The sequence below is a fragment of the Mesoplodon densirostris genome, chromosome 16 (genome assembly GCF_025265405.1).
Source record: "Mesoplodon densirostris isolate mMesDen1 chromosome 16, mMesDen1 primary haplotype, whole genome shotgun sequence".
Lineage (NCBI taxonomy): Eukaryota > Metazoa > Chordata > Mammalia > Artiodactyla > Ziphiidae > Mesoplodon > Mesoplodon densirostris.
Genome location: NC_082676.1, coordinates 25,422,080 through 25,434,919, shown reverse-complemented (window position 1 = coordinate 25,434,919; position 12,840 = coordinate 25,422,080). Strand labels below are relative to the sequence as shown.

The 12,840-nt window shown below is 43.3% G+C and overlaps 1 protein-coding gene across 7 annotated transcripts in view; it reads left to right on the top strand.

Moving 5' to 3' along the window:
• Positions 1-12,840, top strand: part of RALY (RALY heterogeneous nuclear ribonucleoprotein) — an 81,745-nt gene that overhangs the window by 44,392 nt on the left and 24,513 nt on the right. The window contains exon 1 of one of the 7 annotated variants that reach the window (XM_060079029.1): positions 1,948-2,016. The exons of the other annotated variants lie outside the window; for them this stretch is intronic. The gene's annotated coding sequence lies outside the window, so the exon portion shown is untranslated. Of the gene's footprint in view, positions 1-1,947; positions 2,017-12,840 lie in introns of those variants that run through there. 7 annotated transcript variants of the gene reach the window in all.

Sequence of the window (12,840 nt, the reverse complement as noted above, 5' to 3'; positions counted from 1 at the left end):
CCAACTTCTCTAGGATCCATGTGTGTGGCCCAGAGGTCCAATCACTAAGCGAGAGGCCAGGTTTCCATCTTCAACATGGAACGTGGACTCCCTAGTAAGAAGTGTACTTGTCATTTTCAAAGTTGAATGAGGGGAATATTCCAAGCAATAAGCCTCTTGTATGCCCAACTCTGAAATGTAAGGAAGGAAGAGAGAGGGTCTATACACTCAAGTGTGATGAGCCTCCTTCAGGGACCTGGCAGGAGAGGAGAATAATATAAAAGATTTAAGAGTAAGATTGCTCTAATAGGTCTTCAAATCTGTAATCATTTTTCAGTTTACAAAGCACCTTACTTGTAGAGATTTTAGTCTAAGGAAACTGAAGGCATCTGCCTTTATGTGGCAGAGTCAGGGGCTAGAGTTCAACTCCTTAGTCTTGATAAGGCCAGTGAATCTAAGCCCTCCCTGAAAGGGTTCTGTCCCTGGCCTTCAACTCCTTAGTCTTGATAAGGCCAGTGAATCTAAGCCCTCCCTGAAAGGGTTCTGTCCCTGGCCTTCGGTTCCACTCAATCTTCATTTGCGAAAGGGGCAGGCAGGCCTTTAGTCTCTGCCCTTTTCTGAGCCCTCCTCTGCCCACTTGTCCCCTTCTTCACCCCTTCCTACTCAACTGCTAGGGCCTTCTTAATGAGACCCTCTTCTAATGATATGTTTTTAAGTATAGGGTCAGAGGAGGTATTTTTGGCTCTGTATTGTCCCCAGGATCATTTGTCATAAAATGATGGAATTTTAGGATGTCAGAGTGGGAAGAGATCTTAACTAACGGTTATAAAGTTTATGGAGGAGCCCTTTATTTAAACATATAATTCAACATCTCAAACAGAGCTGCTCTGTTAGAAGTGGCAGTGGTGGGCCCAGAATCCACCAGTCCAGCCTCCCCCTTACCCTCATCAAAGACAGGCTCTGAGGCATCTGCCTTAAACCTGCAGAGTTGCCAGGAACACAGTTTATAAAACAACACTGACCTAGATCAACTTACCCGTTTTATAATTGTGAAATTGAGGCCCAGCAAGGGGCAGTGAGTAATAGGCCCAAGGTCACACAATGAATTAGTGGCAGGTCTGACTCTCAGCTTTGTGCCCTTTCTGATACACTGAGCTTTATGTCATTTCATAAGTGACCACCTGTTTCACTTCACTAAAATCCTGTGCCTGGATGTCAGGCTTCTTTTGCCTCCTGGCATCTGGTTCGTGTGAGGTAGGTAGGCAGGCCTATGGATGTGTGTACTATGTCAGGGCATAATTCTCATCCATGTGGTGAGCATGTGTCAAGTTTTGTTTAACTCAGTGTGGGAACTAGCAGAAAGAGAATAGCTGAGAAACTGGATTTATGTTCTTAGTGGAAAAAGGGTTGCTGAAATGAGATTGCTAAATTAGATCCAAAATTGATTAATGTCCTAATGAAAATGTAACATTTCATGTTATCTTTTCTACTTCTCAGTTTGCTATATGTTAACCTCTAACTTTGCAGAGTTTTAAAATATTTGGGCCCTAACTGTTTGTGAACAGTAAGTCAAACAAAATTCCATTCTCCAAGAGTATCAGATGACTCTCAGATATATACTAAAAAAAAATGTCCTAACATGACTTTAAAAGTTCACACAGTTATCTTTTTCCTTTACTTCCAGTTTTTGGATAATTTTCCTTAACACAGCACCACTGAAAATCATCAGAGTCTCTGGTATTAAAGCTGGCTAGAGCTCTCCAAGTCAGGAGGGCATCTTTCTGCTCAGGGAACAGACCCGACTTGTTTGCAGAAACTTCTGCAGGTAGCAGCTATTAGCAGGACCTTGAGCTGTCTCCTACAGCCCTACTCTCTGGCTTGGAGCTTGGCCTTTGCTAATCCTAGGCTTGCTTCTTCCCCTTCACCTAGTCATGGAGGCTTTTTCTCTGCTCTGGTTACCCTCAGGGCCATCTTGGATGCAAAGAGGTCACAAAGTTCCACCTGGAGGAAGTTTGTTTTGAGCAGAGTTTCACTCAGGTAAAGTAGGCAACTGCTTTCATTATGTGGTTTTGTCTCTGAAATGTTTTGCCCATCATCTTATCCCCAATGCTACCATCCAAGGCCAGATCTTAATCCGTTTTCACTGAGACTTTTTCATTGTCAACTAACCTGTCTCCCCATCTCCAGTCTTTGACCCTGAAATATAACCCCCTTTTTCTCTCCATAGGTTTTAAGATACAGATCTTATTCCTATCACTTTCTTGCTCATAAAACCTCTAGAATAAAATCCAGTGTCCTTAGCATGACATTCAAGGCTCTGCAAATACTATTTCTCCTCTTTCTTTCCAGTTTCTTCTCCAGTCACATAGGAGTTCATATTAGTGGGTAGAAGCATGAAGGAAACCAACTTTTGGTTGGAAGAACTATCTGATCGAGTGTGCCAGTGAAGGTTAAGAAGTGTTATTAGTTGTGGTGCCATGTTAACATCCAATATGATAAACATTTGTGCCAGGCACAGAGGTAGGTCCTTAGGAATAAGGAGAAGGCAAACACATGGTCAAGGCCTTTGGAGCCCATAATTGATCAAGGAGAAGAGGTAGATAAAGTAAGTAGGTGGCAGTGATGATCACTATAATGGAAGCATGTGGAGTGCTTTGGGAACTTGGAGGAGGGGTGGACACTAACTGCCTGAGAGATCAAGGAAGGCTTCACAAAAGAGGTGATATTTGAGTTGGACTTCAAAGATGAGACATTTGACAGTCGTGAAAGATGAAGTGTTTGGCAGTTGAGAAGGGGAGTCTGTAGCTTCCAAGCAAAGAGACCAATGAGGGCAAAGGCACAGAAGCTCACATGTGTGTCTCAGAGAAGAGTAAACAGTCCATTGTAGCCAGAGCATAGGATTTCAGGAATGGAGTGTGGTTAGGGTTAAAGTTATCAAAGTAAGTTGGGGCTGAACTGCATAAGGCCTCATTTTCCAGGTTAAGGCAATACTGTGTTTCACATCTAGCATACGATAATAATTCTTGAATTAAGTGGTATATATTTGTCTATTTGTGCATGTGTGTAGTTGTGTGTTAGGATGTGATTGTTAAATTTGGAGATGATTTTTGAAGACCCTCTGAGGCAAAGCAAATATCAAAAATTGGAGCCAAAAGGACAGGTTTAACCTAAGTTCACCCAGGCTTGAACTTTGAACTTCTGAGATTTTCACCAGTTCCATAAGCCCATAAGTTAATCATAGCATGCCAGAATTGGAAGGGACCTTAGGGGTCCATTCAACAAATGCTTGATACTATTCTTGTAGCTGAGATACGGTAGTTAACAAAACAAAGACTGCCTTCATGGGACTTGTTTCAGTGGGGGAGACAGAAAATGAGTAAATCATTAATTATTAGATTATTTCATATGTGTGAAAGATATGCAGGCTAGGCCCCAAGAAAAGAGCATGTTTGTAGAGAAACTAGGAGGCAGACAGTGTGGTTGTGACAGCACCAAAGAGAAAGAAGCAGGGATAAGGTTGGAGAGGGGACAGCTGAGGCCAGAACATATAGGACCCTGCATTTGGCCAATGGAAAAATGAGGCTAATATCCAGGGCCACATAGCAAGTTAGTAGGAAGGCCAGGATTGGTAACTCTCCTGGTTCAGCCTCCCTTTCCTTGCCTGCCTGCTGTCTTCTGGCTTTTATCCAAGATTAACCTGGATCCCATTTAATTCCTTTATTTCTCCTCTCCCTCACTTAGCTCTCTTTCTCTATCCCTGTACCCAAGGTTCCTGTCATACCATTACTCTGTTTTATTTCAGGCTTCTTTGCTTAATCACAGCATTAGCATTTCTTAGACTCACATTTGTACACATGACCTGGTAATAGAGTGATTCCTGGAAGGTCAAAGTTAGAGAGGTCCCTGGACATCTTTTAGTTTGATCCTCTGGTATTAGAAACCCAGAAAGGACGAGTGACTTGCCCAAGGCCACTTAACTAGTTAGTGGTAGAACTTGATTTCCTTTGCCTCCCAGTCTATGGCTCTTCAGTTTTGGCATGCTACCTCTCTTTCTTTAGTGTCCAGCAAAGGGGAGTCAAGTTGTGATCCACATAGTTGGCAAGAGCAGCTAGCATTCAGTGACCCTCTGCCATCTGCCCCTTAGCTTTTTATTTTGTCTTTGTCATGTGAGTTTGCTGTTTTATTCTGGCCAATGTCTTCGAACTACCACTCTTTTGCAAAGACAGTATGTTGCTAAATTTCGCATCCTAGTTCATGCTATCCCCCCTACTTAACCGGCAGCCTGCTCTTAACCTCCAGTCTACATCCAGGCTTGTCTTTTAAGCCAGCCCGTATTATCTTGAGAGAAGCAAATGTAGAAAGAGCATACATAGCGTTTGGAATTGGATATATCTGGATTTGAATCCCAGCTTTGGCATGTACTGGGACAAAGTAATCTTGGATAAGTTCGTTGACTTCTGAGAGCAGTTTTCTCATCTGTAAAATGGGGATGTTAATACCTGCTTGATGGGATCATTGGAAAGATTATTTAAAGTGTTATATGGGTATACCTCAGAATTCTGTAAAGAGAAACTTAGTAATTCTTCCTCAAAAGCCTATCCTGAATGCCCTCTCCCTTTTTCCTAATTATCTAATAGCCAGCTCTTCTTGGGTGGGTTTCTATGTGCCAGACACTGTGCTAAGTGCTTTTAAAAAGTATTTATTGGGAAATTCCTTGGCGATCCAGCAGTTAGGACTCCGAGCTTTCACTGCCGAGGACCTGGGTTCAATCACTGGTTGGGGAACTAAGATCCCGCAAGCCATGAGGCACAGCACCCCCCTCCCCCCTAAAAAAGTATTTATTACTGCATGTGAATCTATAATTATCTCAACATTAAAAGTTAAAAAAAATGTAAACCACTGATCTCATTTTTTCTGTATTTATTATTCCTGCTCTTGGTAGATAAATGCCAGGTTAGGATTCAATATATGCCTGTGTTCCGGTTCTTGCTATTTTCTAGTTCTGTAAATTTGGACAAACCTCTTGACCTCACTCTTAAGTGTTTTTCCCACCAGAGTCCTAAAATTCCATTTCATAACCATTTGGAAACCTGACTTGCTTACCTTCTCACCTTGGAATTTGCTTCTGTTGATGACATTGCAGTGGCAGCTGGGCTGGCCCTGTGTGACTTGGAGAGGACAGTATGGGAGGCAAGAGAACTAGGTACCTGGGAGCTATTAGATCAAGGATTGGCAACTCGTCATAAATCAAAGGATTTCTGGGGTAGGAGTCGGGGGGTAATGTCAGTGGTGACTCTACTTGGATTATGTTCTCGGGGTGAGATTGCCAACATCATTGAATGGAAGGACCAGCAATACACAGGCACTCTTGCTTGTGCCTGGGTGAAAGACAGCGTGTTGGTGGCAAGTGTCCAACGTGGCCACGGCTGCCCACAGGCCATCTCTGCCATTCAGGACATCAGCCGCTGGCCCTGCCAGCCCTGGGGCAAGGATGCTATGGTTTCATAGAAGGAGCCCAGTCTCTGGAATTGCAAGTTCAGATTGTGAGTTCAAATCCCTGTCTACCAACTACTGGTTGTGTTCTTCAGCTAGTTCCTCAACTAGTTCCTTAGTTCCTTAAAATTCTTACTTTATCTCTCAGAGCCACAGTTTCTCTGTCTGTAAAATAGTGCTGTTGAGGGAGTTCCCTGGTGGCCTAGTGGTTAGGATTCCAGGCTTTCACTGCCGCAGCCTGGGTTCAGTCCCTGGCCAGGGAACTGAGAGCCCATCCTGCAAGCCTCGCCGTGTGGCCGAAAAAAAAAAATAGTGCTCTTGATACCTACTTTGGGGGTTGTTGGGAGGATTCAAAATACCTTATAGGCAAATACCTGATACTTAGTTGGGTGAATGGCAAGTTGATCTGCTGCTATTAGCTCTGTGAAGACCAGTATCCTTGGGAGGTGGCATTCAAGTCAGGGCTGCTCTGATTCTCTTACCACCTCCCCACTCACCTCCAGAAACACCCTCGACCCCTCCTCTCCTTCCTCAAGTTCAGACCCCAGAAGTATTGTCTGTCTCACCAGGTGGCATATCTGAGTAAGCAAGATTGTTACATAGCAGACATACAGGACCAGGGAAAGTAGCTCAGGCAGCAGCTCATGAACAAAAGGCTTCTCTCTGTTCCCAATAAATTGGTCCTTGGGGATCCTAGCTTTGAAATTCTAATTGACACGGGAAGGAAAAGATTCATTAGGCTCTGGTCTCATTAAAGTGTTCTGCTGCTCACCTACGATTTATCCTTGGCACTTCATCAGGAGAAATTAAGTAAACCAACAGGCTGGGAGGCTGCTGACAGCATAGTTCAGTGTACCTGGTGCTGCTCGTGGGGTGAGGATATTGGGCCTCCCATACTCTGGAGCACACAGCTGGCCTCAGAAGTTCCTCACCCTTAGGACTTAGCATGAGTCTAAGTCTCGTATATTGTCGGTGCTTTTGAGTTCATTCATAGGTGATAGCTCATTTATGGATGGTCCAGGAAGAACTGGGGCTTGCCCGAGATCACTGAGCACAGCAGTGGTGGAGCTAGAATTAGAAACAGTCAGCCCTCCTGACTTCCAGGCCAAGAATCTCCTTTGGATTTCTAGATCCACTGTTTCAGTCATTCAGCCATCAACAGATACTTTTGACACATGCTGTGTGCTAGGATTCTATGAAAAAACAGACATGGGGGGAGCAGTGGAGAGGGAATACCGGACCCAGTATTAGGGGAGATTAGAAAGGCCTCCAAGTCTGAGGGGTGAATAGGAATTAGCTCAGCAAAGAAGCATATGAGGAGTGTTCAAGGCTAAGGGGTCAGCACTTACAAAGGCTTAGAGACTCTCTCTAGTAATGGAAAGTCTTGCTAGGGTGGAGGAATTGAGGAAGAGATAAGTTATGATGAGTCAGTCTATGAGGATTGGGCCACTTCTGTTATAAGAACTCTATACCTGGAATTAGGAGTCCTGGGTGTTCTAGATGTGTTTCTACTGCCATTATTTCTTTAGCATCTTTCTGGTGTGCCAGTGCTGGGCATTGAGGTACAAAAATGCATAAAATATATGTAGCTTTGTCCCCCCAGAGATCTTTTAGTTTAATGAGGCTAACAAACTAATAAATAACTCCTATAACAAAAGGAATAATTACCTTTGTTGGAGGAAGTCAGAGTTGAGCTGTGTGTTACCATCAGTATTTTCTCCGGGCTTTGATTATCTCACCTGTCAATTTAGTGATAACCACTGTCCTGTGTAGCTCATGAGCTGATGGGAAGACAGCTCTGTAATGACTGATGTTTGTGTGGCATTTTGTGGGTTACAAAACACTCTTTCATCATTAATTAATTGAATCTTAACTATAATCTTATGACTTAGGAAATCTTCCACCAATTTACAGATGAGGAAACTAAGGCTGAAAGAGGTTGAGGCTTGTTTATGGTTTTACAGCTTTTGATTAACAAAAGCTAGGATTAGAAATCCAAATCTTTTGCTCTCTTTTGCAGTACAGTGAATCTGAACAAACTTTGAAAAGTAGAAAGATGGCAGCCTTTCTGTTCCATACTTGAGTGGCACATTTCCCTCTCCCTTCAATAGAAATGCAAAGAATGACTTCAGTGTGAGAAAAGCAGACTTAAATTGCCTGGGGAGAAAGAAAAGGAGCTTATTTCAAGTCTTCCCCAGACTGGGCTCTGAACTTTTAAGACCATGTGTCCCAATGCTCTGTCAGCTCCCACTATTTCATCTCATGCCATTTACAGAGTAGATGTCTCAACTATTATGTCACTGGCTACAAATAGCAACTTGTGGGGTAGCCAGAGCCTGCTTTACATGTTGGTAAACTGAGGTCCACAGAAGTTAAGTAATTTGCCCAGATTCACTGAATTATTCATGCCAGAATGAGGACTGGAATCCAGGGCTCCTGACACCACAGGTGCTCTTAAGTCATAGAAGAATGCTCCTTTGATTCATTCAGTTCACACAATTCCTGACTATACCCCATGAGCCAGAGGCTTTGTTTTACAAGAGGACCTCTGGTTAGGCTCAAACTATGTTGGTGCAGTGCCTTCCTCTCTATGAGCAGGGACTTTGCTATTTATTTATCTGTCCCTGACCAGGGCCTGGTTCCAAGAATGCTTTGCTATTGTTTTTGGCCTTACTCTGTCAGAAGCTGAAGGGAGCAGATGGCCACAGCAGTGTGGATCATGAGAGTGTGATCCCAGGCTGGACTAGAGAATGAGTTGAGAGCCCTACTCATCTACTACTGTTTCTATGGTCAGGGCCCTGCCAAGGTGTTGTCCATCCCAGAACAAATTGAAGCTGGCCAACCCTGCCCCCTCCTACTCCCATACATAACATACTTGTTGATCTTCTGGATAGATTTTATACAAAGGCTTCTATGATCTGCTGTCCCAAATGACCCTTTGGACCTATTTCCCAGGCATGTTCCACTATTTAAGGAGTCTCCTATATCTACAGGCCTCCCAACACTCCCACCCTCACTGCTGTTTTTACTTCTGACTCCTTAAGCAGATTGGCTGCTTAGTGTGACTCTGACAGTTAGCCTAAAGAGTACTCAATACTGAGAAGTTGACGTGTTTTCTGTTTATCCAAAATCCTAACTGGAAAATTCTAAGGAACACTATTTTGGAGCGGGGCGGAGAGGTGGGGTGACTGGGTTAAGGACAGTTGACTTCATGGGAAGCCTACAAGAACCTCAGATACCTTTAAAAATCATGAAAGGAAATATCAACATTTGTTCACAATATTTCAAGTACCCCTTATATTCATATCTTTATATATTACAGAGCCCTTTCATATCTATTATTGCTTTTGAGTCTTAAGGCAACTCTTTGAGGGCAGCAGTACAAGGATTACTATTCCCACTTGACAGTTGAGACCAGGGAAGGTTAGGGAAGAAGGTTAGTGATCGATCTTCTGGTAATTATGGTGGCAGAGCCCCAAACAGAACTAAGAATTGGGAGACAGGTAGTCCTAGGTTTGAAATCTAGTGCTCATCATATTCTAGCTGAATGACCTTGGGCAAGTTACTTAGCCTCTTCAAGCCTCAGTTTTCTTCTCTGTAATAAAGGATAACTATCTCTTACGGTTGTCTAAGCATTAAATAATATAATGTATGGACAAATGTGAGCACAGTATGGAACAAGTATTAGGAGCTTAGTAACTGCAGGTTTCCCATCTTAGTGTTTTAAGTGTCTTGTATTCTGAATCTTTAAGAATTAGTACTCTCACCCTCAGAATGGGAGAAAATATTTGCAAACGAAGCAACTGATGAAGGATTAACCACCAAAATTTACAAGCAGCTCATGCAGCTCAATATCAAAAAAACAAGCAACCCAATCCAAAAATGGGCAGAAGGCCTAAATAGACATTTCTCCAAAGAAGACATACAGACTGCCAACAAACACATGAAAGAATGCTCAACAGCACTAATCATTAGAGAAATGCAAATCAAAACTACAATGAGGAATCACCTCACACTGGTCAGAATGGCCATCATCAAAAAATCTACAAACAATAAATGCTGGAGAGGGTGTGGAGAAAAGGGAACCCTCTTGCACTGTTGGTGGAAATGTAAATTGATACAGCCACTATGGAGAACAGTATGGAGGTTCCTTAAAAAACTAAAAATAAGGACTTCCCTGGTGGCGCAGTGGTTAAGAATCTGCCTGCCAATGCAGGGGACACGGGTTCGATCCCTGGTCTGGGAAGCTCCTACATGCCATGGAGCAACTAAGCCCGTGTGCCACAACTACTGAGCCCTTGTGCGGCAACTACTGAAGCCCGTGCGCCTAGAGCCCGTGCTCCGCAACAAGAGAAGCCACCGCAATGAGAAGCCCACGCGCCGCAATGAAGAGTAGCCCCCCGCTCACCGCTACTAGAGGAAAGTCCATGTGCAACAACGAAAACCCAGCGCAGCACAAAATACATAAAATTAAAAAAAAAAAAAACTAAAAAAACTAAAAATAGAGCTACCATATGACCCAGCAATCCTACTACTGGGCATATACCCTGAGAAAACCATAATTCAGAGTCATGTACCACAACGTTCGTTGCAGCTCTATTTACAATAGCCAAGACATGGACGCAACCTAAGTGTCCATCGACAGATGAATGGATAAAGACGATGTGGCATATATATACGATGGAATATTACACAGCCATAAAAAGAAACGAAATTGAGTTATATGTAGTGAGGTGGATGGACCTAGAAACAGTCATACAGACTGAAGTAAGTCAGAAAGAGAAAAACAAATACCGTATGCTAACATATATATGGAATCTAAAAAAAATGTTTTTGAAGAGGCTAGGGGCAGGACAGGAATAAAGACACAGATGTAGAGAATGGACATGAGGACACGGGGAAGGGTAAGGGTAAGCTGGGACAAAGTGAGAGAGTGGCATGAACATATATACACTACCAAATGTAAAATAGATAGCTAGTAGGAAGCAGCCACATAGCACAGGGAGATCAGCTCGGTGCTTTGTGACCACCTAGAGGGGTGGGATAGGGCAGGTAGGAGGGAGACGCAAGAGGGAGGAGATATAGGGATATATGTATATGTATGGCTGATTCACTTTGTTATAAAGCAGAAACTAATACACCATTGTAGAACAATTATACTCCAGTAAAGATGTCATAAAGAATATTAGTACTCTCACTACAGTAAAGTGAACTACATGTAATGAATTTCTGTAAGCCAGAGTATCATTTAAGTGCCTCACTGGGTTAAGAGAACTAGGTTAGTGGGAAACAGGGGTGCTCCAGGCACTGGTTAAGTACTTCTGATACAAATCACAGCGGGTTAGAGCTGACCAGGCACCCGAGAGATCTATGTGTCTTCCCCAGAAGAGATGTTAATAATCTAGAAAAAGTCAGACTGAATAATGCAAAGTACATTTCTTTATTGTTGACTTCTTAGAGCCTTAGTGTGCATGTGACTGGGGAGGGTGGGGAGGAAGGGATGGAGTATGCCAAATTTGCTGTTTTTATTTGATCTTGGAGCCCCTTTTCTGAGAAACTCTCATTAACATCTTGAGGAACACTGGTTTTTCATGGAAGAGTTCATGCAACACTGATATGGTGAAGTTCCTTCATTTTTTGGACGAGGCAATTAAGGTCTGTAATCAAGTTTACAGAGCCAGTCCACAGTAGAACAAAGTCTAAAGTTCAGGGTGCCTGACTCCCCCTTGGGCCACACCACTATTTGCACTCCATTGTTCTTCTAGCCGGCAAATCATAAAATTACAGGGGATTCTGCAAACCACTAATCAGAGAGCATTGTTAGAGCATCAAGCTTTCTGTTTTGTTGTGTTTATGCCAGTAAGCAGGAAAATGAGGAAACAACGGGCTTAATAGCCACCAAATGTTTCCAAACAGTTGAAAGACCAGGGGTCAGATAATTTTATCTCAGTGTCTGGAAAGGTGCCTCTAACCCACAAAGTTTTAAGTCTGTTCTTGTTTTAAGAAGTTTCAGTTGCATCCAGGGGGCTCATCCAAGAGGCCCATAGTGCAGTTCCCAGTGATGAACACTGATACCAGTAACTGTGGGAAAGATCCTGAGAGGAATTTGAAGAGAACGTGTCAGATTTCTGCTCTTCCATCACCATCTTACATGGAATTCAGTGGTTAGGAATGTGCCGTTGGTTTCTATCCAGACCTGGCAGAGGGAGTTGTCCTTGGCATTTATTTGGTGGGGGCTGTCCTTGCTTTTATTAAGCCTTATAGTTTAGCTCTAGTAAAAAATACAACCTTTACCTTTGCAAAGTTGTACCGTAAACTTTGCAAAACACATCTGATACACAAAACAATCCTATGACATAGAGGTTATCTTCCACGTGTCGTTATGAGGACACTGAGGCTCAGAGAAGGGGTAGTGACTTTTCCAGGGGCTGACAGCAGATTAGCGATATGTTCATTGTTGTATTACAGGTGCCTAGTGCAATCGTGACGTATAGTAGATCCTCAAGTATTTATTAATTGAAAAATTGGTACATTTCCAGGACTGAACTCCAGTCTTCGAACTCTTTGCCCAGTGTTCTTTCCTTTAAGCCAGCATGGTAGGGCCCAGTGGTTGGGCACATCTCAGGGTCACTAGATAATTCAGAGAGAGTAGACTGGGTCTCCCTTGCTGTGTTGATTTCCAACGAGGATGGCAGTTTCTCACCTTTGTTGCTCTGTGCTTGGTGAGGACCTTGTACATCTTCCCCACCATAGAAAGCTTAGATCCAGCAGTTTCTGGGCTGAAGATTCAACCTCTCTTTTGAGCCTCTGCTCCTTGGAGTCTACTGAACAAAGACACCACTGGTCCCCAGCTTCTCGCTCTGATCCTCCTTTGTTGTCTCTCTCATCACTGTTTTGCCTGTCCTTCTGCCCTACTGATGGATGAGGAACTTGGGTTCGTCCCGTGAACTTCAAATATACAGTTCACTTTTAAGGAGCTGCCATGTCAGGAACAATGGGAAACCATTTACTGAAACAGTGCCCACCTTGGATTCTTTCACCTGTTGCGTCTACTTGTTGCCAGGGCAGTGCCGGAGGCTGGGATTGCAAAGATTAATAAAAGAGTCTCTGCCTTCTAGGAGTTCAGAGTCTAATGGAGAAAGACAGATGTGTAAATCACAGAGGTGCAGCAAATGTTGCTGTGACAGAGGTCTGTAGAGAATATTGGGGTCCAGAGGAGGCAGTGACTCTATCTTCCTGGGGGATGGAAAACAAAGGCTATCCTGAAGAGTTTTCATCAAGGTTATGACATCAGTGGCTTTGTGCACTGAAAACCCTTCTGGCTCCAGCCTCCATCACCAAATCAGAAATTGGTTCTGATCCTGCTTT